At 26.7% G+C, this 25,751-nt stretch overlaps 1 protein-coding gene across 1 annotated transcript in view; it reads right to left on the bottom strand.

Moving 5' to 3' along the window:
* Positions 1 to 3,026, bottom strand: part of LOC145242684 (uncharacterized) — a 36,853-nt gene extending 33,827 nt beyond the window's left edge. Inside the window, exon 1 of the mRNA XM_080105816.1 lies at positions 2,774 to 3,026. The gene's annotated coding sequence lies outside the window, so the exon portion shown is untranslated. The remainder of the gene's footprint in view (positions 1 to 2,773) is intronic.
* Positions 3,027 to 25,751: the final 22,725 nt, after the last annotated feature.

Below are 25,751 nucleotides of genomic sequence, written 5' to 3'. Positions count from 1 at the left end.
ATTGATTTAACGTCACTGTTCCCGTATTCAGGACTAAAATGTTTTCTGTTAACATGCAAACTCACTCTCCCGTTCTCACGATGCAGGTGGTTCAGCTATTTCCGAATTCCTTTCTAATTTTATTCCAAGTTTTTCTTGCTCGGCAAAAAAATTCCTGTGATTTAAGACATCCATGCATCTGCAACGGTTTATCCGGGAGAATGAACGCTCAACACGACCATACAAGCATAATCAGTTCATAATCTCTATGCTAGCCAAATATATTGCTTTCAACAAATCTCTGACCTGATGTGTCGCGTTGGTCAAAGTGTGGTGACATAACAACAACAACAACAACAACAACAACTATGAAGATAAGGATAACAATCCACAAACAAATAAATAAATAAATTACTCGTCTGAAAGGATCCCAATATAAAAAAATAATAATTTCTTAAAGTTTTGTATCCACAAGATCGAGTGCATTAAACAAATCAGTAAGATGAATGCAAACAGACGTGTTTTTTAATAATGGATCACCACTTATCAAAGGTAAAAGTCACTCGAGGATTGGGGTTAATGAGATGAACAGATTCTCAGTTTAATGGTAATAAATATTATGGGAATATTGAAATAGAAGTAATAAATGATGACGATTTATGACATTAAATTTGAAGAGACTCATGTTGTAGCCCCAAGGAAGCAGTTCTGTGGCAATGTGTTTCACATATAGGGGAGTTTTTGGAAAGAAATTGTCCACAGAAAATGCGTTTGATGTTAGGCACATGGGCAAAGGATTCAAAGATGTTTCTAGTGGTGGTATGAAGATGAGTTTTTTCTGTGATAGTCTTACAAGGAGGAACTAAATATTCAAGTTCAGCAGATGATAGATAGATAGATAGATAGATAGATAGATAGATAGATAGATATGAAAATAGGGATAGATAGATAGATAGATAGATAGATAGATATTAACAAAAACTGAAATATATATAAAGAGAGAGGTGGGGGTGAGAGACGTAAGCAATTTATAATTAATTTTCGGACATGTAGGACACCTGACGAAGGCCAAAGAGTAAGATGGTAGAAGCACCATAACAACAAACAATAACCCAGAAGAAAAAGAAAAACAGTTAAAAAATTATAGAAAATAACGAAACTTCCTCATCCCCAAAATATTATGGAGGCGCAATCTATCTGTATTAACGACAGGCAACGAGGTTTAATGTAATATACAGCTCTATAAAAGGGAGTGGTAAGATTGTATAGCGGCACTCATTACCAGATGGAAAATATCACTGCCTTTTTGTAACAAACAAATCGAATCCAGCGTCAAAAACCGGTAACCGGCACCACAGGCGGCGTTAAGCATTTCTTTCTCAGTCGATGATCGAGTCAAAGGTTTTCTTTTCCTTTTCTTCTTTTTTTTTTTGGGGGGGGCAGGGGGCAACTGTTTCTATCTATCTATCTGATTATCTATCTTACGGAGAATGTTTACATATATATATATATATATATATATATATATATATATATATATATATATATATATATATATATATATATGTGTGTGTGTGTGTGTGTGTGTGTGTGTACTCACTCTCCCATTCTCACGATGCAGCGGTTCAGCTATTTCCGAATTATATATATATATATATATATATATATATATATATATATATATATATATATACACACACACACACACACACACATATTAGTAAGAGAGAGATGAGAACACTGGAAACGAACAGAAAAGATATGAACGAATGGATATATTGATACCAATAGGTAAATGACAGCGTATTGTATACGAATAAATGCATATTATTCACACACACACGCATATATATATATATATATATATATATATATATATATATATATATATATATATATATATACATATATACATATATATACATACATATATATATACACACACACACACACACACACATATATATATATATATATATATATATATATATATATATATATATATATATGAGCTACATAGAAACGGAAGCCGATATAACTGATTACCAATTTACCAATTCAATACTCTTCCGTCTCTTCCTCACCCCCTCTCTCTCCCTCTATATCTATCTATCTATCTATCTATCTATCTCCATGTATACGAAACAGTAAATATAGTCATCAGCAGACAGCTGTTTCGTCGTTTCACAGCTAATTAATGTAACTAGACATAACGAGAGTATCAACCCTCGAGATTTGAAGATAGATAGATAGATAGATAGATAGATAGATAGATAGATAGATAGATATGAATGAACGCATGGATAGATATGCAAAGAATAAATATACGCTTGCATCATACTGTCGATTATTATTGCGGTGGTGGTGGTGGTGGGTGTAATTCCAAATCTGAACCAAACTGCGAAACGCAAGCAGGTGCTATGGTTCGTTTTTTGGTGAATAAATGAATTTAGAAAGAAATGAATTCTCAATTCCATTTCATAAATTAGAAAACACTTTTATCAATGACTGTAATGGAAAAAAAAAGTAAACAAAGCAATAAAGCATTTGCTTTTTTCTTTCAATTTAAATTATTTGGAGCCATTGGAATTATTGTTATTATTATTATTATTATTATTATTATTATTATTATTATTATTATCTCTCTCTCTCTCTCTCTCTCTCTCTCTCTCTCTCTCTCTCTCTCTCTCTCTCTCTCTCTCTCTCTCTCTCTCTCTCTCTCTCTCTCCAGTAGCACCAAATGCATCATTAAAACAGCGAAAATCTCCACATTAGGAAAAAAGAATAGACAAACCTTGTCGCGAGTGCATCCACTTTTATTATCATTAATATTATTATTTCGCCATTGTGGTTCTTCTTTTTGTATATATATATTTTTTTCCTGAATTCTCAGTCTGTACTGTGTTAATTAAATTGCAAAAAGAGATTCGCGGAAAAAAGGGACAGTGTTTTGTCGTTGATGCACGCACGTTTTTGTCTGGATAGCAGTGCAGCGGTAGTAAGAGTTTAAAAATAGACAATGGTGCGTCTCTCTCTCTCTCTCTCTCTCTCTCTCTCTCTCTCTCTCTCTCTCTCTCTCTCTCTCTCTCTCTCTCTCTCTCGCTCTCGTTTTGTGTTAATCACTTTTTTTTGTTTTATTTGTTTGCTTGTTTTTTTTATTTTTTAATAACGGAAACAAGTAATCTTTTTGTAGAATACTTCTCAGCCATCGAGCTCGGATGAAAATGCAATGTATAAACACGGTGGACTGGAGGGAGCGATAAAATTGTTGCCCTAGAAAAGATGACTTGACTCCATTTCCGTTTAATGAAAACCGGTTTTCTTCTTTTTTTTTTGCAGATCATCTACTAGTTGGTCAGTTGTGTACAAATCCTAAGAGTGATAAGAGCCTTCTATCATGTCTGAAAATGACACAATGTTCAACTAACGAGATCGGAGATGCGTCGCTGTACAACTCATGCTCTCTACCGATCCATGTATGACATAGCAAGCACCCTAAAAATGCATCGCTGGATTACCATGAATAACATGGACGCGCCCAGGGTGATGAAAAAGTTTAAAGCCACGCTTATGGTCTTTGGTGTGGTTTCGACTGAGGGTCACATTATACCAACTCACATCTTCGAAGTCAGCTTAAAAGTCAGCATCAAAGTGTACCTGGATCTGCTGAAAAGTATGATGATCCCTGGTGCAATCAGATGACCGCTAACAGACCCTGGATGTAGCAGCATGACTTGGCACCGACCCACAAGTCCAAAAAGACCCACTGGTCCCCCTTCTCCCCCCGCCAACCTGAACCCGCTGGACTACTTTATTGAAACCATAGCAGCAAGTTTAAGTCTCCCCTCCATCAAGACCAGAGGTTTTGGGAAAATATCAGGTATTTTGTAATTCATATTCAAAACTAGGAAAACAAATGACTATAACAAACACCACACACACACACATGTATATATATATATATATATATATATATATATATATATATATATATATATATATATATAGCACTTTCTATGCGTGTCTTTGTGTGCTCGTTCCTTATGGATTCTGAAGCAGTTGGGATAGATATGTTTATGTATTGGAATGCCTCCGATAAGTATCAATAATCCAAAACCTCCGATTAAAGAAGGAACAGGCATATAAACTCAACAGTAGGTTCTTTGATAAGACAAAATCAATGTTTCTGTTTAGAGCACAATTGAACCATGATACTTGACTTTTGCATTTTAAACTTTAATCCAAGCCATTATATACGAAAAAAAAATTTTTTTTAATCAACAATAGGTTCTCTACAGTGCAATCTAACATGGACCAACTTCCTTCCAGCGCATCACGATGGGTCCCCGACTAGAGTAGGCAATCAATCGATTTGATTGAAAATGGGCGATTTCACTACTTTCGATTACAAATGAAAGTATTGAAAGTGTGGAACATTCGTTGATCCTCATTAAATCCGGGGCAACGTCGGATCTACCTAACAATGTTTATACAAGGTGTTTAAAAAACTTTGACGTCATTTCGCCAGCCATTAATTTTGAAATGGCCTGCAATTTTCCACAGCTTATATAGAAACGGTTCAAGATTTTAGGTTTACTGTTTGACATTTATTTCTTTTCAAGTTGAGAAATGCCGTTCACTTCAAAAGAAAGAAAAGTCATGTTCAGTGTTGGAATATGCTCGAATACAGTCATCCAAGACCGTGCAGTGTGACTTCTTTTCAAAATTGTTCAAAAATGCACCAACTAGTAAACAAATTTTGACCTGGCACCAAAAATTTAAAGAGGAAGGTTGCTTATGGATGGCTAAGAATTTGGACGGCCATCAACATCAGAAGAGAAGATCGAGAAAGTTCATGAAACATTCCTGGAAGTCTGTAAGAAGAACAAGTGTGGAACTCCATATTCCTTGAACAACAGTTTTGCGTGTTCTGAGGAAACAATTGCAAATGAAACCCTATAGACTGCAGCTCGTTCAGATGACAAGTGAAAACGTAAAGAATTCTGTGTCGATATGCTAGACAAACGTAAAAAAGACGAATTCAATGAGCGTCTAGTTTTTAGTGATGAAACCACATTTCATACGAAATGCAAAGTCAATAAGCATAATGTTCGCATTTGGGGCGAAATAAATCCCCAAGCCACAATTGCGCGCGAGAAAGACTCACCAAAAGTGAATGTGTCTCCAAGAATCAAATTCATGGACCGTTTCCCCCCCCCCCTTTTCTTTGAAGGAAATGCGAACGGAAATGTTTATCTGAAAATGTTTCAGAACTGATTATTTGGTCAGCTGATTGAAAATGAACATAAAAGCTTAATTCTCAGCAGGACGAATGTCCACGTCACTGGAAGCTCATTGTACGAGCGTATTTCAATGATAATCTGCCAGAGACATGGATCGGGCGTGGTGGTGAGGAAGGCAATTTGCTGCTGAAATGGCAACTACGATCACCTGACTTGACACCTTGTGATTTTTTTTCCTCTGAGGATATACGAAAGAAGTCGTCTATGGCCCCTCCCTCTTCCTGCTAACGTTGAAGAACTCAAGCAGAGAATCACTACCGCACTGGAGAATGTTACCAAAGACATGCTACAGCGTGTTTGGCACGAGTTTGATTACCGACTTGACGTGTGCAGACTCACAGGCGGCGCTCATGTCAAACATTTGTGAAAATTATGAAATCTGTCATAGAATCTACAAATCTTTGGGGTTTTTTCTTTGTCGATTTTAATCCGGAATAAAAGGGCTGCTAAGGGATTAAAATTGAAAAATTGGTGCTTGGGGGTCATTGGATTTTTATCTGTTTGTCAGCCACGAGATTTGGAAATACTTTTTAAGGATAGTGGCAAACTGGTCTAATGGTTATCGTAATTTACTCACTGTCTTTAGGTTTTGGTTTTGATATCAGCTCGTATTTTTTTTTTTTTTTTACTTACAAGAATTAAACTATTTAGAAAAAACATAATACTCGTATGCACATGTCTCAGTTTCTTTCCGTTTTGTTTACTTTATTTTTTTAAAGGAATTTTATGCTACGTTTTATTCTGGGCAACGCCAGGTACATCTTTAGTGCATATATATATATAGTAAAACTGGTAATTAGTAAAAACCTGAAGAGAGTGCTCAATACTATTGCACTGTTTTATTTTTTTATTACCATTTTATCTGTTTAGTTACATATGTTTCGGACGTTGGACCATGTTTACGATCCAACAGCCTCGGTTTTCTGTAAGGTCTGATGAGGCTGTTGGATCGTAAACATGGTCCAACATTCGAAACATATGTAATCAAACAGATAAAACGGTAATAAAAATAAAAAACATATATATATATATATATATATATATATATATATATATATATATATATATATATATATATATATATATATATATATATATAAAAGACTATTTGTCAGTCTGTTTTTCTGTTTCCATATTTTCAAATTCTATCCTCTCCAAAACTAAAAGTCGCAGAGCAACGCTAAGGTGCCTCAAATGATTGGATTTTTTATGGACCTTTTTATGGGTCTTTAGCTGATTAAAATTGTTTTTAAAGTATCAAAAATGGGTCAACATTGAAAAAATCGTTAAACATTTTGTACATTCATCTTAGTTTATTTTTTATTTTTAATTCCATATGCGTGTCACGTTGGGACAGTGATAACGTCACCAGCTTTGAATGCTATAGTTTCGGTTTCGATTCTAGCTGATGGCACCCAAATACTTTTTATTTTTAAAAGCACGACTTTATAATAATATATACAAAATCTGGACAACAAATTAAAATATCATATTTAAGCGTATTTTACACCTGGGAAATCCGGGCGCTCCACCTTCCCCGCTAAGTATATATATATATATATATATATATATATATATATATATATATATATATATATATATATATATATATTTATATATATATATTTATATATATATATATTTATATATATATATATTTATATATATATATTTATATATATATATATTTATATATATATATATATATTTATATATATATTTATATATATATATTTATATATATATATTTATATATATTTATATATATATTTATATATATATATATTTATATATATATATATTTATATATATATATTTATATATATATTTATATATATAAATATATATATATTTATATATATTTATATATATATTTATATATATATATATTTATATATATATATATTTATATATATAAATATATATATATATATTTATGTATATATATATTTATATATATATTTATATATATATTTATATATATATTTATATTTATATATATATTTATATTTATATGTATATATATATATATTTATATATATATATATATATATATATATATATATATATATAGAGAGAGAGAGAGAGAGAGAGAGAGATGAAAAAAGAACAAACCAAGTTATTTGTCCATCAACGTTTCATCTTTATTGTAAGAGTTCTTCTGGATGAATAAAGACAAAACGTTGACGGACGCATGACTTGGTTTGTTCCTTTTTTTATCTTTCTATCTTGTCGAAATACTATTTCCATAATTCTCTTCATATATATATGTGTGTGTGTGTGTGTGTGTGTGTGTGTGTGTGTGTGTGTGTGTGTGTGTGTGTGTGTGTGTGTGTGTGTGTGTGTGTGTATACAATTCAAATTGGTAATAGATTTAATCCTATCGTAAAAAATTAATGCACAATATTCAAAATAGGGCATAAGCGTATCAAGGAAGGGTTACACTATGAAGATAAGAATTTGCAAAATTTATTATTCATCACAACAAGGAATACGAAAGATTATTTCCTTAAAAATCTTGAAAATTAGAAAATATACCGTTCAAAAATATGTAAAAAGATATTGAAAGTGATGTCCAAATATTTGTGTATAGCCATCATATTCGATATCTTTCTACATTTTTTCGGGCATTACACATTTTCCAACATAAGAATTTTCGAACAAAATGTCCAATTTTGAACATTACACTTTTTCGAAAATTACACCTTTTTCAATTATTACACGTTTTCAAACATTACATATCTCCGAACATTACACCTTTTCCATAATTACACTTATTTCGTACATTATATCTCTGAACATTATACTTTTTTTAACATTACACTTTTTTAAAAATTACCCCTTTTCGAACATTACACCTTTTCGAACATTACACTTTTTCGAACATTACACTACACATTGCATATATATTTTCTTGCACCTATGTCTAACTGATGAGCCCAAATAAAGGCAAAATTGGAGTTGTAGACTTCCGGTTTGTTGGCTGTCATGGCTCTTGTGAACTGCGACGTTATTTGACTGTGGAAATACTTATATAATCTCTCATGTATATATATATATATATATATATATATATATTCAAAAAGTATATTATTGTAAAATGCAAAATATATATTATTGCAAAATTCAAAAAATCTAACGATTTAAAGACCAAACAAGTGCAGAATCTCTTTCAATAAATAAACATTTATTTATTAAAATTAAATTCGATTCATAACTCAAAGAATTTTCATCAGGAAATACAGATTTTTAAATTTTTTACATACCATGGCGATGGTAATGCTTGACATATTTTACTTCAGATGTTGGTGAAGTATTCTACTATATCGGACATTTAAACCTTACACTTCATTGGCATCTGAAGAAAAATGTGCCAAGCATTACCACCGCCATGGTACATAAAAAAAAGAAAAAAAATGTATTTTCTGATGAAGATTCTGTTATGAATGGAAATATTGAATTTAATTTTAATAAATAAAAATGTTTATTTATTGGAAGAGATTCTGCACTTGTTTGGCTTTAAACCGTTAAATTTTTTAATTTTACATTTCATATCAACAGTGTTTTCTATAAACAGTAGACTTTCTATTACTTAACACAAACACATTAAGTCTTTAAACCGTTAAATTTTTTAATTTTGCATTCCATATCAACAGTGTTTTCTATAAACAGTAGACTTTCTATTACTACACTAGCTGTTCCTTCCCAGCATTGCCTAAAAGTTTTTTTAATAGGATTTTTTAAAGATCAAATTATTGAAAGCTATTGTTTTTATGTTATTATTCTACAGAAGATGTATTGTACCTTATATTTTTTCTTTAGTTGTTGCTGTTTATATCTCATTTTCAAGCAGGTCCCTAAGAAGAAACCAGAAAAATGTATGCTTTAACTTTAATAAGGTGGTATGTGTATAATTTGCAAAGAATAAAAAAAAATTCATAAAAAATGAAAATAACAATTATTATTTTTTTCCCCTGAGTTTATTTTTTTTTTATTTCTATTTTAATTTTTTTTTCCAGAAGCTAGGCAGGATGGAAAGTCCAACCCTCCTTTGTCCTTAATCAAGTGACAAGCGCACAGTCATTTTTTTCCCCCTTTTTTTTTCAAATCTTTTTCAAAACACTTTTCAATAGGGGAAAGAATCACCCTCCCCCTCCCAAACCACTACATGCACATTTTTCTTTTAGTTTTTTCTTTTTGTTTTTTGTTTATAAAAAGAAAAAAGAATCTGTATTAATAAAATATCAGAGAAGATTACCTGTTTCTGTGTGAATCGCCAATCGGTTACTTTGATAAATACTCATTGAATGATTGTTTTTTATTATTTAATATAAATCATATATTTATTACTTATTTATTAAGAGTACCTATTTACAATGCCTCCCTACGGGACATAGTTAGACACAAGGGTCGTTTTTTAACATGGGGAAAAGGAACAAAAATAAAAATTGTCTCAGTCGTGAAGGATTTCTCCTGCACTGAGAGAGAATAAAAAATTGAAGTGCAGTATCTGAAAAACAGATACTACATTTTGCTCTTGGCCAAGTCTGAGTGACAACAAGTCTCCCCAAATTTCTAGTACTGTCTACCTCTTTCAGTAACATTTGCAAAAGAATTTGCGTCATCCCAACATCGCTTACTATTATTATTATTATTATTATTATTATTATTATTATTATTATTATTATTATTATTATGTTATATGTAACATTATTGTGTTTTACACAGCAACACATATATTTAATTAAAGAAAGAGTAAAAGAAAAGGAGAAGAAAAAAAAATTACTGAAAACAGAAAAAAAAAACATAAACAAAATTTACAGGCACAAAATGGTCAAAGGAAAATGATTTGTGTTTTTGGTTCTAGTGTGCAGGTTTAACATTTATCCTTTTATAACATTTAAAGATATATTTTTGGAGTCAAATTAAGATTCAGAAAATCTATATTTACCAAGATGCGTCCATTTACTGGGTGAGAATGTTTTTTTCTTCAGGTTTGTCGTTCAGTTTTCTTTTCACGACTAGGATTTCTTCATTTCTTGTGTCTCGGTTGAAATTACGATTTTGAGAGGTCGCTCAGTTGCGTCCTTTCTCAGAGCAGGTCATTAATCGTAACTAAATTATAAACGTATTCGACAAATGTTTATGGTTGTCGCTGAAGAATATTCTAGAATCAATTAAAATAGAACACTTTTAGTTTAGAATATGTTTTTTCATGATAGTCCCCTGCTTCAAAGTAAAAGTTTTGATATCTAGATTTCAAAACTTTTTACCGAGATGTCGATCTGTAAGGTGCTTGATAAACAATTGAATGTGAAAACATACATAAAAAAATAGACATTTTCTAAAATATAGAAAAATACATAGTTATAATTTTTTTTGCTTTTGTTCTTTTTTAAAAGAGAAAATCAAATATAAGAAAACAAAACATGCAATAGGTAGAAAATTCTAAAACGTTTTTTGTCAATATTCATTTTTGTTTTTGTAAATGAGAAAAGTGGATATTAATATATTCAATATATATACATTTTTAATTTTATCATTTTATATATGTGTATGTATTAATATATACATTTTAAATTTTATCATTTTATATATTGTATGTATTAATATATTCAACATATATACATTTCTAATTTTATCATTTTTTATATTTGTGTGTATTAATATATTCAATATATATACATTTTTAAGTTTATCATTTTATATTTGTGTGTATTAATATATTAAATATATATACATTTTTAATTTTATCATTTTTTATATTTGTGTGTATATATATTCAGTATATATATACATTTTTAATTTTATTATTTTTTATATTTGTGTGTATTAATATATTGAATATATATAAATTTTTAATTTTATTATTTTTTATATTTGTGTGTATATATATTCAATATACATACGTTTTTAATTTTATTATTTTTTATATTTGTATGTATTAATATATTCAATATATATACATTTTTAATTTTATTATTTTTTATATTTGTATATATTAATATATTCAATATATATACATTTTTAATTTTATTATTTTTTATATTTGTATGTATTAATATATTCAATATATATACATTTTTAATTTTATTATTTTTTATATTTGTATATATTAATATATTCAATATATATACATTTTTAATTTTATTATTTTTTATATTTGTATATATTAATATATTCAATATATATACATTTTTAATTTTATTATTTTTTATATTTGTATATATTAATATATTCAATATATATACATTTTTAATTTTATTATTTTTTATATTTGTATATATTAATATATTCAATATATATACATTTTTAATTTTATCATTTTTTATATTTGTATATATTAATATATTCAATATATATACATTTTTAATTTTATTATTTTTTATATTTGTATATATTAATATATTCAATATATATACATTTTTAATTTTATCATTTTTTATATTTGTATATATTAATATATTCAATATATATACATTTTTAATTTTATTATTTTTTATATTGTATATATTAATATATTCAATATATATACATTTTTAATTTAATATTTTTTATATTTGTATATATTAATATATTCAATATATATACATTCTTAATTTTATCATTTTTTATATTTGTATATATTAATATATTCAATATATATACATTTTTAATTTTATTATTTTTTATATTTGTATATATTAATATATTCAATATATATCCATTTTTAATTTTATTATTTTTTATATTGTATATATTAATATATTCAATATATATACATTTTTAATTTTATTATTTTTTATATTTGTATATATTAATATATTCAATATATATACATTTTTAATTTTATCATTTTTTATATTTGTATATATTAATATATTCAATATATATACATGTTTAATTTTATTATTTTTTATATTTGTATATATTAATATATTCAATATATATACATTTTTAATTTTATCATTTTTTGTATTGTATATATTAATATATTCAATATATATACATTTTTAATTTTATTATTTTTTATATTTATGTGTACTAATATATTCAATATATATACATTTTTAATTTTATCATTTTTTATATTTGTATATATTAATATATTCAATATATATACATTTTTAATTTTATTATTTTTTATATTGTATATATTAATATATTCAATATATATACATTTTTAATTTTATTATTTTTTATATTTGTATATATTAATATATTCAATATATATACATTTTTAATTTTATCATTTTTTATATTTGTATATATTAATATATTCAATATATATACATTTTTAATTTTATTATTTTTTATATTTGTATATATTAATATATTCAATATATATACATTTTTAATTTTATCATTTTTTGTATTGTATATATTAATATATTCAATATATATACATTTTTAATTTTATTATTTTTTATATTGTATATATTAATATATTCAATATATATACATTTTTAATTTTATTATTTTTTATATTTGTATATATTAATATATTCAATATATATACATTTTTAATTTTATTATTTTTTATATTTATGTGTACTAATATATTCAATATATATACATTTTTAATTTTATCATTTTTTATATTTGTATATATTAATATATTCAATATATATACATTTTTAATTTTATCATTTTTTATATTTGTATATATTAATATATTCAATATATATACATTTTTAATTTTATTATTTTTTATATTTGTATATATTAATATATTCAATATATATACATTTTTAATTTTATTATTTTTTATATTTATGTGTACTAATATATTCAATATATATACATTTTTAATTTTATCATTTTTTATATTTGTATATATTAATATATTCAATATATATACATTTTTAATTTTATCATTTTTTATATTTGTATATATTAATATATTCAATATATATACATTTTTAATTTTATTATTTTTTATATTTGTATATATTAATATATTCAATATATATACATTTTTAATTTTATTATTTTTTATATTTGTATATATTAATATATTCAATATATATACATTTTTAATTTTATCATTTTTTATATTGTATATATTAATATATTCAATATATATACATTTTTAATTTTATTATTTTTTATATTTGTATATATTAATATATTCAATATATATACATTTTTAATTTTATTATTTTTTATATTTGTATATATTAATATATTCAATATATATACATTTTTAATTTTATTATTTTTTATATTTGTATATATTAATATATTCAATATATATACATTTTTAATTTTATCATTTTTTATATTGTATATATTAATATATTCAATATATATACATTTTTAATTTTATTATTTTTTATATTTATGTGTACTAATATATTCAATATATATACATTTTTAATTTTATCATTTTTTATATTTGTATATATTAATATATTCAATATATATACATTTTTAATTTTATCATTTTTTATATTTGTATATATTAATATATTCAATATATATACATTTTTAATTTTATTATTTTTTATATTTGTATATATTAATATATTCAATATATATACATTTTTAATTTTATTATTTTTTATATTGTATATATTAATATATTCAATATATATACATTTTTAATTTTATTATTTTTTATATTGTATATATTAATATATTCAATATATATACATTTTTAATTTTATTATTTTTTATATTTGTATATATTAATATATTCAATATATATACATTTTTAATTTTATTATTTTTTATATTTGTATATATTAATATATTCAATATATATACATTTTTAATTTTATTATTTTTTATATTTGTATATATTAATATATTCAATATATATACATTTTTAATTTTATCATTTTTTATATTGTATATATTAATATATTCAATATATATACATTTTTAATTTTATCATTTTTTATATTTATGTGTACTAATATATTCAATATATATACATTTTTAATTTTATCATTTTTTATATTTGTATATATTAATATATTCAATATATATACATTTTTAATTTCATTATTTTTTATATTTATGTGTACTAATATATATATATATATATATATATATATATATATATATATATATATATATATATATATATATATATATATACGGGGTGGTCAAAAAGTCAGGTAACATTTTAAAGAAAAACGATATTAGCAATACACGTATATTTACGTACCATACATTGAAATATAAAATGAAACAAACATGAAATATGTTTATTTTGTTAATTGTCGTCCATTTATCTCTATCAATCGCTGGAAGCGATTAACCACTGAATAGAAATTATAATGGATCATATTGTTTTTTCTACCTTTAACATGTTACCTGACTTTTTGACCACCCTGTATATATATATATATATATATATATATATATATATATATATATATATATATATATATATATATATATATATATATATATATATATATATACATGTTTAATTCATCATTAGTTATGTTTGTGTGTATTAATATATTCAATATATATACATTTTTAATTCATCATTAGTTATGTTTGTGTGTATTAATATATTCAATATATATACATTTTCAATTCATCATTATTTATGTTAGTGTTTATTAATATATTCAATATATATACATTTTTAATTCATCATTAGTTATGTTTTTGTGTATTAATATATTCAATATATATATATTTTTAATTCATCATTAGTTATGTTTGTGTGTATTAATATATTTAATATATATACATTTTTAATTCATCATTAGTTATGTTTGTGTGTATTAATATATTCAATATATATACATTTTCAATTCATCATTATTTATGTTTGTGTGTATTAATAGTTTCAATATATATACATTTTTAATTCATCATTAGTTATGTTTGTGTGTATTAATATATTTAATATATATACATTTTTAATTCATCATTAGTTATGTTTGTGTGTATTAATATATTCAATATATATATATTTTCAATTCATCATTATTTATGTTTGTGTGTATTAATATATTCAATATATATACATTTTCAATGCATCATTATTTATGTTTGTGTGTATTAATATATTTAATATATATACATTTTTAATTCATCATTAGTTATGTTTGTGTGTATTAATATATTCAATATATATACATTTTCAATTCATCATTATTTATGTTTGTGTGTATTAACATATTCAATATATATACATTTTTAATTCATCATTATTTATGTTTGTGTGTATTAATATATTCAATATATATACATTTTCAATTCATCATTATTTATGTTTGTGTGTATTAATATATTCAATATATATACATTTTCAATTCATCATTATTTATGTTTGTGTGTATTAATATATTCAATATATATACATTTTCAATTCATCATTATTTATGTTTGTGTGTATTAATATATTCAATATATATACATTTTCAATTCATCATTATTTATGTTTGTGTGTATTAATATATTCAATATATATATATTTTAATTCATCATTATTTATGTTTGTGTGTATTAATATATTCAATGTATATACATTTTTAATTCATCATTATTTATGTTTGTGTGTATTAATATATTCAATGTATATACATTTTCAATTCATCATTATTTATGTTTGTGTGTATTAATATATTCAATATATATACATTTTCAATTCATCATTATTTATGTTTGTGTGTATTAATATATTCAATATATATACATTTTCAATTCATCATTATTTATGTTTGTGTGTATTAATATATTCAATGTATATACATTTTCAATTCATCATTATTTATGTTTGTGTGTATTAATATATTCAATATATATACATTTTTAATTCATCATTATTTATGTTTGTGTGTATTAATATATTCAATATATATACATTTTCAATTCATCATTATTTATGTTTGTGTGTATTAATATATTCAATATATATACATTTTCAATTAATCATTATTTATGTTTGTGTGTATTAATATATTCAATGTATATACATTTTTAATTCATCATTATTTATGTTTGTGTGCATTAATATATTCAATGTATATACATTTTCAATTCATCATTATTTATGTTTGTGTGTATTAATATATTCAATGTATATACATTTTCAATTCATCATTATTTATGTTTGTGTGTATTAATATATTCAATATATATACATTTTCAATTCATCATTATTTATGTTTGTGTGTATTAATATATTCAATGTATATACATTTTTAATTCATCATTATTTATGTTTGTGTGTATTAATATATTCAATGTATATACATTTTCAATTCATCATTATTTATGTTTGTGTGTATTAATATATTCAATATATATACATTTTCAATTCATCATTATTTATGTTTGTGTGTATTAATATATTCAATGTATATACATTTTTAATTCATCATTAGTTATGTTTGTGTGTATTAATATATTCAATATATATACATTTTCAATTCATCATTATTTATGTTTGTGTTTATTAATATATTCAATATATATACATTTTCAATTCATCATTATTTATGTTTGTGTGTATTAATATATTCAATATATATATATTTTAATTCATCATTATTTATGTTTGTGTGTATTAATATATTTAACATATATATATTTTAATTCATCATTATTTATGTTTGTGTGTATTAATATATTCAATATATATACATTTTTAATTCATCATTAGTTATGTTTGTGTGTATTAATATATTTAATATATATACATTTTTAATTCATCTTTAGTTATGTTTGTGTGTATTAATATATTCAATATATATACATTTTCAATTCATCATTATTTATGTTTGTGTGTATTAATATATTCAATATATATACATTTTCAATGCATCATTATTTATGTTTGTGTGTATTAATATATTTAATATATATACATTTTTAATTCATCATTAGTTATGTTTGTGTGTATTAATATATTCAATATATATACATTTTCAATTCATCATTATTTATGTTTATGTGTATTAATATATTCAATATATATACATTTTCAATTCATCATTATTTATGTTTGTGTGTATTAATATATTCAATATATATACATTTTCAATTCATACATTATTTATGTTTGTGTGTATTAATATATTCAATATATATACATTTTCAATTCATCATTATTTATGTTTGTGTGTATTAATATATTCAATATATATACATTTTCAATTCATCATTATTTATGTTTGTGTGTATTAATATATTCAATATATATACATTTTCAATTCATCATTATTTATGTTTGTGTGTATTAATATATTCAATGTATATACATTTTTAATTCATCATTAGTTATGTTTGTGTGTATTAATATATTCAATATATATACATTTTCAATTCATCATTATTTATGTTTGTGTGTATTAATATATTCAATATATATACATTTTCAATTCATCATTATTTATGTTTGTGTGTATTAATATATTCAATATATATATATTTTAATTCATCATTATTTATGTTTGTGTGTATTAATATATTCAATATATATACATTTTTAATTCATCATTAGTTATGTTTGTGTGTATTAATATATTTAACATATATATATTTTAATTCATCATTATTTATGTTTGTGTGTATTAATATATTCAATATATATACATTTTTAATTCATCATTATTTATGTTTGTGTGTATTAATATATTCAACATATATATATTTTAATTCATCATTATTTATGTTTGTGTGTATTAATATATTCAATGTATATACATTTTTAATTCATCATTAGTTATGTTTGTGTGTATTAATATATTCAATATATATACATTTTTAATTCATCATTAGTTATGTTTGTGTGTATTAATATATTCAACATATATATATTTTAATTCATCATTAGTTATGTTTGTGTGTATTAATATATTCAACATATATATATTTTAATTCATCATTATTTATGTTTGTGTGTATTAATATATTCAATATATATACATTTTCAATTCATCATTATTTATGTTTGTGTGTATTAATATATTCAATATATATACATTTTTAATTCATCATTATTTATGTTTGTGTGTATTAATATATTCAATATATATACATTTTCAATTCATCATTAGTTATGTTTGTGTGTATTAATATATTCAACATATATATATTTTAATTCATCATTATTTATGTTTGTGTGTATTAATATATTCAATGTATATACATTTTTAATTCATCATTAGTTATGTTTGTGTGTATTAATATATTCAATATATATACATTTTTAATTCATCATTAGTTATGTTTGTGTGTATTAATATATTCAACATATATATATTTTAATTCATCATTAGTTATGTTTGTGTGTATTAATATATTCAACATATATATATTTTAATTCATCATTATTTATGTTTGTGTGTATTAATATATTCAATATATATACATTTTCAATTCATCATTATTTATGTTTGTGTGTATTAATATATTCAATATATATACATTTTTAATTCATCATTAGTTATGTTTGTGTGTATTAATATATTCAATATATATATTTTTTTAATTCATCATTAGTTATGTTTGTGTGTATTAATATATTTAATATATATACATTTTTAATTCATCATTAGTTATGTTTGTGTGTATTAATATATTCAACATATATATATTTTAATTCATCATTATTTATGTTTGTGTGTATTAATATATTCAATATATATACATTTTTAATTCATCATTAGTTATGTTTGTGTATATTAATATATTCAATATATATATTTTTTTAATTCATCATTAGTTATGTTTGTGTGTATTAATATATTTAACATATATACATTTTTAATTCATCATTAGTTATGTTTGTGTGTATTAATATATTCAATATATATATATTTTTAATTCATCATTAGTTATGTTTGTGTGTATTAATATATTTAATATATATACATTTTTAATTCATCATTAGTTATGTTTGTGTGTATTAATATATTCAATATATATACATTTTTAATTCATCATTAGTTATGTTTGTGTGTATTAATATATTCAATATATATACATTTTTAATTCATCATTAGTTATGTTTGTGTGTATTAATATATTTAATATATATACATTTTTAATTTTATTATTTTTATATTTTTGTGTATTAATATATTTAATATATTTACATTTTCAATTCATCATTTTTTATATTTGTATGTATTAATATAATCAATATATATATACATTTTTAATTTTATAATTTTTATATTTGCGTGTATTAATATATTCAATATATATACATTTTAAATTTTATCATTTTATATATTTCTATGTATTAATATATGCAATATATATCCATTTTTAATTTTATCATTTTTTATATTTGTGTGCATTAATATATTCAATATATATATACATTTTTAATTTTATAATTTTTATATTTGGGTGTATTAATATATTCAATATATATACATTTTTAATTTTTATATTTGTGTGTATTTATATATTTAATATATATATATCATTTTATCATTTTTTATATTTATGTGTATTCATATATTCAATATACAGAGTGACCCCAAAAAAACTGGTCCCAATTCTAATTAGGCCCCGTTTTTTAGTGTTTTGTCCGAATGAAATGAAACTGTGATCACAACTACTTTATTACATTCAAAACATCGCATCAAAACACTGGGGACTTTGGCCTTTTTTTCTCTGTTCTACAGCATATGTTCTAGATTGCCTCCATTTAGCTCCGTACATTTCTTGAGGCGCAGCATGAAGTTGTCTATGACATTCTTACGGACCGAATTGGTAATGGCTCTCATCTCCTCCCTGATGGCTTCCTTGAGTTCCGTGATGGTTCTGGGTTTCCCTGCGTAGACTCTGTCCTTAAGATAGCCCCAAAGAAAAAAATCTGGGGGGCTTAGGTCCGGGCTATGGGGTGCCCACTCAAAATCAGTCTTGAGACTGATCACTCGGCCTTCAAAGTTCTCTTTCAGCCAATCTCGGGACAGGTTTGAGGTGTGAGAACTTGCTCCATCCTGCTGGAACCAGAACTTGCTCATGAGCGACGGGTAGATGGTCTGGAGCTCACTCTTGAAGGTTTTGAGGACCTCCACATACCACTCTTTGGTGACTGTCACTGCTGCACCAGATTCTTCAATGAAGATTGGTCCGATGATGCCTCTGGCCGAGATTGCAGCCCACACTGTGCACTTAGGAGAGTGCAGGGGCTTGATGGCTACTTCATTGGGTCTGGAGGACCCCCAGAAGACATTTGTCTTGGAGTTCGCCTTTCCATCAAGACGGAAGTGGGCTTCATCTGAGGTCCAAAGGAGGTTAAGGAAACTTGGTGCCTCCTCGGTCTTCTCGAGCATCTTGACTGCCATAGCCCTCCTCTGCTTCTTGTCTGAGGCTGTAAGGGTCTGCAGCGTTTGTATTCTGTATGGGTAAGCCCTGATATCGTTCACCAGTACTCTCCTGCAAGTCTCATGGGACATACCAAGGGACTGACTTCGCTTATGCACAGAGCATTTCAGACTCTGCTGGAGTGACTCTCTCACTCTGTCGACTAGCTCGGCTGTTCGCTACTTGGGACGTCCCGAGTGGCTTGGACGGTTCTCTCTAGCAGCGTTGAGGTTCTCCACAGTTCCATACTTCTCGAAGTGGTCCACCCAGTTCTGAATTCTGCTTTTGGATGGAGCCTTTTCACATTCAAACTGACGCATGAAACTGTCTTGGGTTTTCTTAAACGACCCAGTCTTGGAGTAAAATTTAACACACTGTATTCTTTGTCCCAGCTCCTATTTGGGATCGTGGTGTACTCACGGTGGTTGATTCTGCCATGTCCTCTAAAATAAGGGCAATCGGTGAATAAATAATGGAGAAATCACATAAAGTGTACACGGAGCCCTTTTTTGGGGGGGCGGAATCACCCTGTGTGTGTGTGTGTGTGTGTGTGTGTGTGTGTGTGTGTGTGTGTGTGTGTGTGTGTGTGTGTGTGTGTGTGTGTATTAATATATTCAATATATATATACATTTTTAATTTTATAATTTTTATATTTGTGTGTATTAATATATTCAATATATATATATACATTTTTAATTTTATCATTTTTTATATTTGTGTGTATTAATATATTCAATATATATATATACATTTTTAATTTTATCATTTTTTATATTTGTGTGTATTAATATATTCAGTATATATATATCTCCAGAATAAAAACTCGAATAAACCTAGAACCCCATCTTCCAACGTCGACCCCTACTACCAGGTCTCCTTCTTCAACATCAGGGGTCTACGTTCCAACCTTCCAGAGGTTGAAACCCAATTACAGGAGACAAAACCGAACATATTATTTCTAAGCAAAACTGGAATAGGGCCGACTACTTCCCTAGATGAGTTCATAATTAACGGATACTCTAACTTAACAGCTAAATCTGACCCCTAAGATCGCTATGTGCCTACATTAAAGATGGCTTCCCGTGTGGCAAGGATATCTCTAGAGAAGATCCTAATTTACTCTATATGTGCTTCAGGGTTGCACTTGCTAACACCACTGCATTTATATTTGCCCTCTATCGGCCCCACAACAGCGGAGTTACTATCTTTAAGAGCATATCTGAGAAAATAGACCACATACTGTCTGCACATCCCTCGGCTAACATCCACATCTGTGGTGACTTCAACGTCCATAACGTGGAATGGCTGACCCATTCAAATAAGACAGACGATGAGAGGAGGTTTTGTCATGATTTTGCCATTGCTTATGACCTCACTCAGATTGTTCGCGAACCCACCCGTGTGCCCGATACACCCGGTCAATATGCAAGCCTCCTAGACCTTTTTCTCTCAACTTCCCCTGAGCTATGTTCATGTTCCGTTCATTCTCCTCTAGGATCCTCCGACCACTCCGTCGTATCAGTTAAGATAAAAACGAAATGTAAGAAGTCCCCAGACGTACTCCTCCACCGTACTGTATACTGATACTCTATGGCTGACTGGGATAGCTTCCGTACATTCATATCTGATTTACCTCTGCACTCCATGTTTAAAAAGGAAGTGTCCTCTATAGTATCAGATCTGACCGAATGGTTAATTGTAGGCATAGACCAATTCATACCATCTAAAAAATTCCAACAAAAACCTAACAGCCAGCCATGGTTCTCCCCAGAATGTGCTGCTGCCATCACGCACAGAAATCACTTTTTCCATAGCTACCAACGTAATAGATGCACTGAGACTAAAGCTGCTTTCAGGACTGCCAGCAACCACTGTAAAAGAGTAATAAAAAATGCAAGAGAGCTATATGCCCAGTCTAGTCTAGCCAAGGTAGCTGATCAGCAGCTTGGTTCCCACCAGTTTTGGCAAATAACAAATAGGATCCTGAACAGAAGTGTGCGTTCTATCCCAACCATTATCAATGGATCAGAGGTCATCTCGTCAGCGTCAGACAAGGCCAAACTATTTGCAAAGAACTTTGCAGCTAACTCTACCCTATGCGACGAAGGCCATCAACTCCCCATATTTCCTCCTATAACTCAGAACACGCTAGGTAACATACAAATATCCGTGCATGAGGTCGCCAAGCTAATTAAGAACCTAGATTCCAGTAAAGCAACTGGTCCTGACGGTATTCCAACTATAGTGTTAAAAAAATTACAACCAGAACTCGCTCCCATACTTACGAAACTATTTAAGTGCTGCCTTAAGGAGAAGTGCTTTCCGACTCCCTGGAATACCTCATCAGTTTGCCCTGTATTTAAGAATTCAGGTGATAAATCATCTCCCTCTCAGTACAGACCAATAAGTCGCCTGTGTGTTATGAGTAAGTTGTTGGAATCCATATTAAATAGAATGAAACAGAAACAACTGGATTCCATGAACAAAGCTTCTTTCTTAGAACTGCACGCCTGTGGAACTCTGTTCCGTCTGCCTGCTTCCCACCTGACTATAACTTGGATGTCTTCAAGTCCAACATTAACAAATTCCTAATGAACCGCGCCCTTAAGTAAACACTTCATCAAATCTCCACACTAACGTAATGTACTTGCAATAACCCTTATCCCTGAGTGGCTTCCGGGCCTTGATAAGTGGTGACCACTGTATAAAAATATATATATATATATATATATATATATATATATATATATATATATATATATATATATATACGTTTTTAATTTTATCATATTTTATATTTGTGTGTATTAATATATTCAATATATATATATATATTTTTTTTAATTTTATTATTTTTTATATTTGTGTGTATTAATATATCCAATATATATATATATACATTTTTCATTTTGTCATTTTTTTTATATTTGTGTGTATTTTTTTATATCAATACATGCAATAAATATTTTTTTATTTATATAATTTATATATTTTTGTTTGTTTTGTGCGTGTACTAATTTTTTGTTAAAGAGACAGTTATGTCGTAGATATCAGCAATAATTTTGTGTCTACCTTTTGTGTTCGATGATAATGTTGTATTCTTGTAAGAGTAGCCTCCATCTGATTTTTATTGCTCATCTTTTGTAAGAAAGTATGTGGGTTGTAATCAGTGCGGGTTACAACAGGCTGTACAGTCACATTGAAATCATAGTCACATTGTGTTGTTCGACTGATAACAATGCTAAACATTCTTTTTCAATAGCGAATTTTTTTGGTATTTTCTTGAGAAATATTTTTCTTTCTTTTTTTTTATTTTCATGGGAGTCACCACTTATCAAGGCCTGGAAGCCTCTTTACATGGGAGTCACCACTTATCAAAGCCCGGAAGCCACTCAGGGATAAGGGTTATTGCATGTACAGTAATCAATGGGATAATATCGTAGTAATCATTAGTAATGGAGATTTGGTAAAGTGTCTTACTTAAGGGGGCGGTTTATCAGGAATTTGTTTATGTTGGACTTGAAGGCATTCAAGTTGTAGTCAGGTGGGAAACCGGCAAACGGAAGAGAATTCCACTGGCGTGCACTTCTAAGAAAGAAGCTTTGTGGAATCTACGTTTTGATTTAGGCACAGATAGAGAATGGGGAAAATTATTGACAGTGGTTTCAGCTAGACAGGTGTTTTTCACGAAAGATTGGTGAGGGGGCGGGCAGAGATTGGAGCTCGGACGAGCACTTGCCGTGGAAATAACGATAAAACAAAGACAGGCTCGCAACGTCTGTTCTGTGGGAGAGAGGTTGCAGGGAAGAGAAAAGGGCGTCCCCCACTAAGCCACGAAGTCTATTTTGTACTCTGTCAAGCCAGGATAGGCTGTTTTTAGCAGCTCCTGTCCAGATGTGGCAGCAGTACTCCATTCTTGGACGTACTTGGCTTTCATAAAGATATCTGATAGCTTTCTCGATGCCTTGCTCATCTTCCTGGATGAGAATTCCACCCGTGCCCATATCGTTGGCATCAATTTTTAATCTAAACTATCTGAAGAAGCCTGGAGTTGCAAGACCTGGACTTCCAATAAAAGTTTATTTCATGTTATGAAAAGCTTTATGGCAGGAATCGGTCGATTTGTATTTTTCATTCTTTTTTAGGAGATTGGTGAGAAGACTTGCTATCGTTGAGAAGTTTTTACAGAATCTACTATAAACTCCAGCCATACCGAGAAATCTCATGAGTTATTTTTTATTTGCTGAGACAGGATATTTTATGATAACAACTTTTGCCGAGATAGGTTTTACTAGTCGCTGACCGACAGTATGACCCAATTAATCGACTTTTGCTTGACAGAATTCACCCTTGCTGAGGTTTACACATAGGTTAGTATCTTGTAGTTCTAAAGAGAATTGTTTTATAATTTTTAAATGTTCTCCCCAGATGTGTCTGTATACGATCACATCATCTATGTAAACCTCATATCCATTTATATCATGTAGCATGGAATGAATCATTCTCTGAAATGTTGCTGGTGCATTTTTAATTCCAAATGGCATAACTTTGTATTGATATAGACCATCTGGGCTGATGAATGCTGAGATTTCTTTTGCTTCGTTGGTTAAAGGTTTCACACAAGCCATCATCAAGGATTTCTCTTTGAGAACAACCTGTGGTGTTCTTTGGAGTCCGAGCGACAACAAGTCTTCCTAGATTTCCAGTATTCTCCACTTGTTGTGATAACATTTGCAAATGAATTTGCATCATCGCAACAGTCGTTTACGATTGATCACTTATTAGCAACGACCATTGGTATTCACTCTAATTTGGGTGGCAATAAGCTTCGCACTCATCCAGTAAAGGTCTGTTTAGTGCTTTCTCTCCTCGGTCTTTCCATCCTCCTTGACTCTTCATGACTATTTTGTGTGCCGAAACTTTTTTACTACTACTAGTACTACTACTACTACTATTTTTTCATCCCAAACAAGGCATATTGTTATGTGAACATGAGAGGCTATTAATTGGGATCATGTCTACAAAGGAACTATATGAGGAGTTCGGTCATGAGATGTCTGTTTGCATTATATTAAAACTCCTGCATGCTAGTACAGCCAGAGAAGCAAGAAACAGGAAGGGAATTCCAAAGTATAGCAGACTGTGAGAAGACACTTTTAGAGTAGAAGGCTTTCCGGCATCTAGGAATCTCA

The sequence above is a fragment of the Euprymna scolopes genome, chromosome 21 (genome assembly GCF_053919585.1).
Source record: "Euprymna scolopes isolate OS-2025 chromosome 21, ASM5391958v1, whole genome shotgun sequence".
NCBI classification, from domain to species: domain Eukaryota; kingdom Metazoa; phylum Mollusca; class Cephalopoda; order Sepiida; family Sepiolidae; genus Euprymna; species Euprymna scolopes.
Note: the sequence above shows the minus strand (reverse complement) of the source record. Positions and strands in the feature narration are given on the sequence as shown.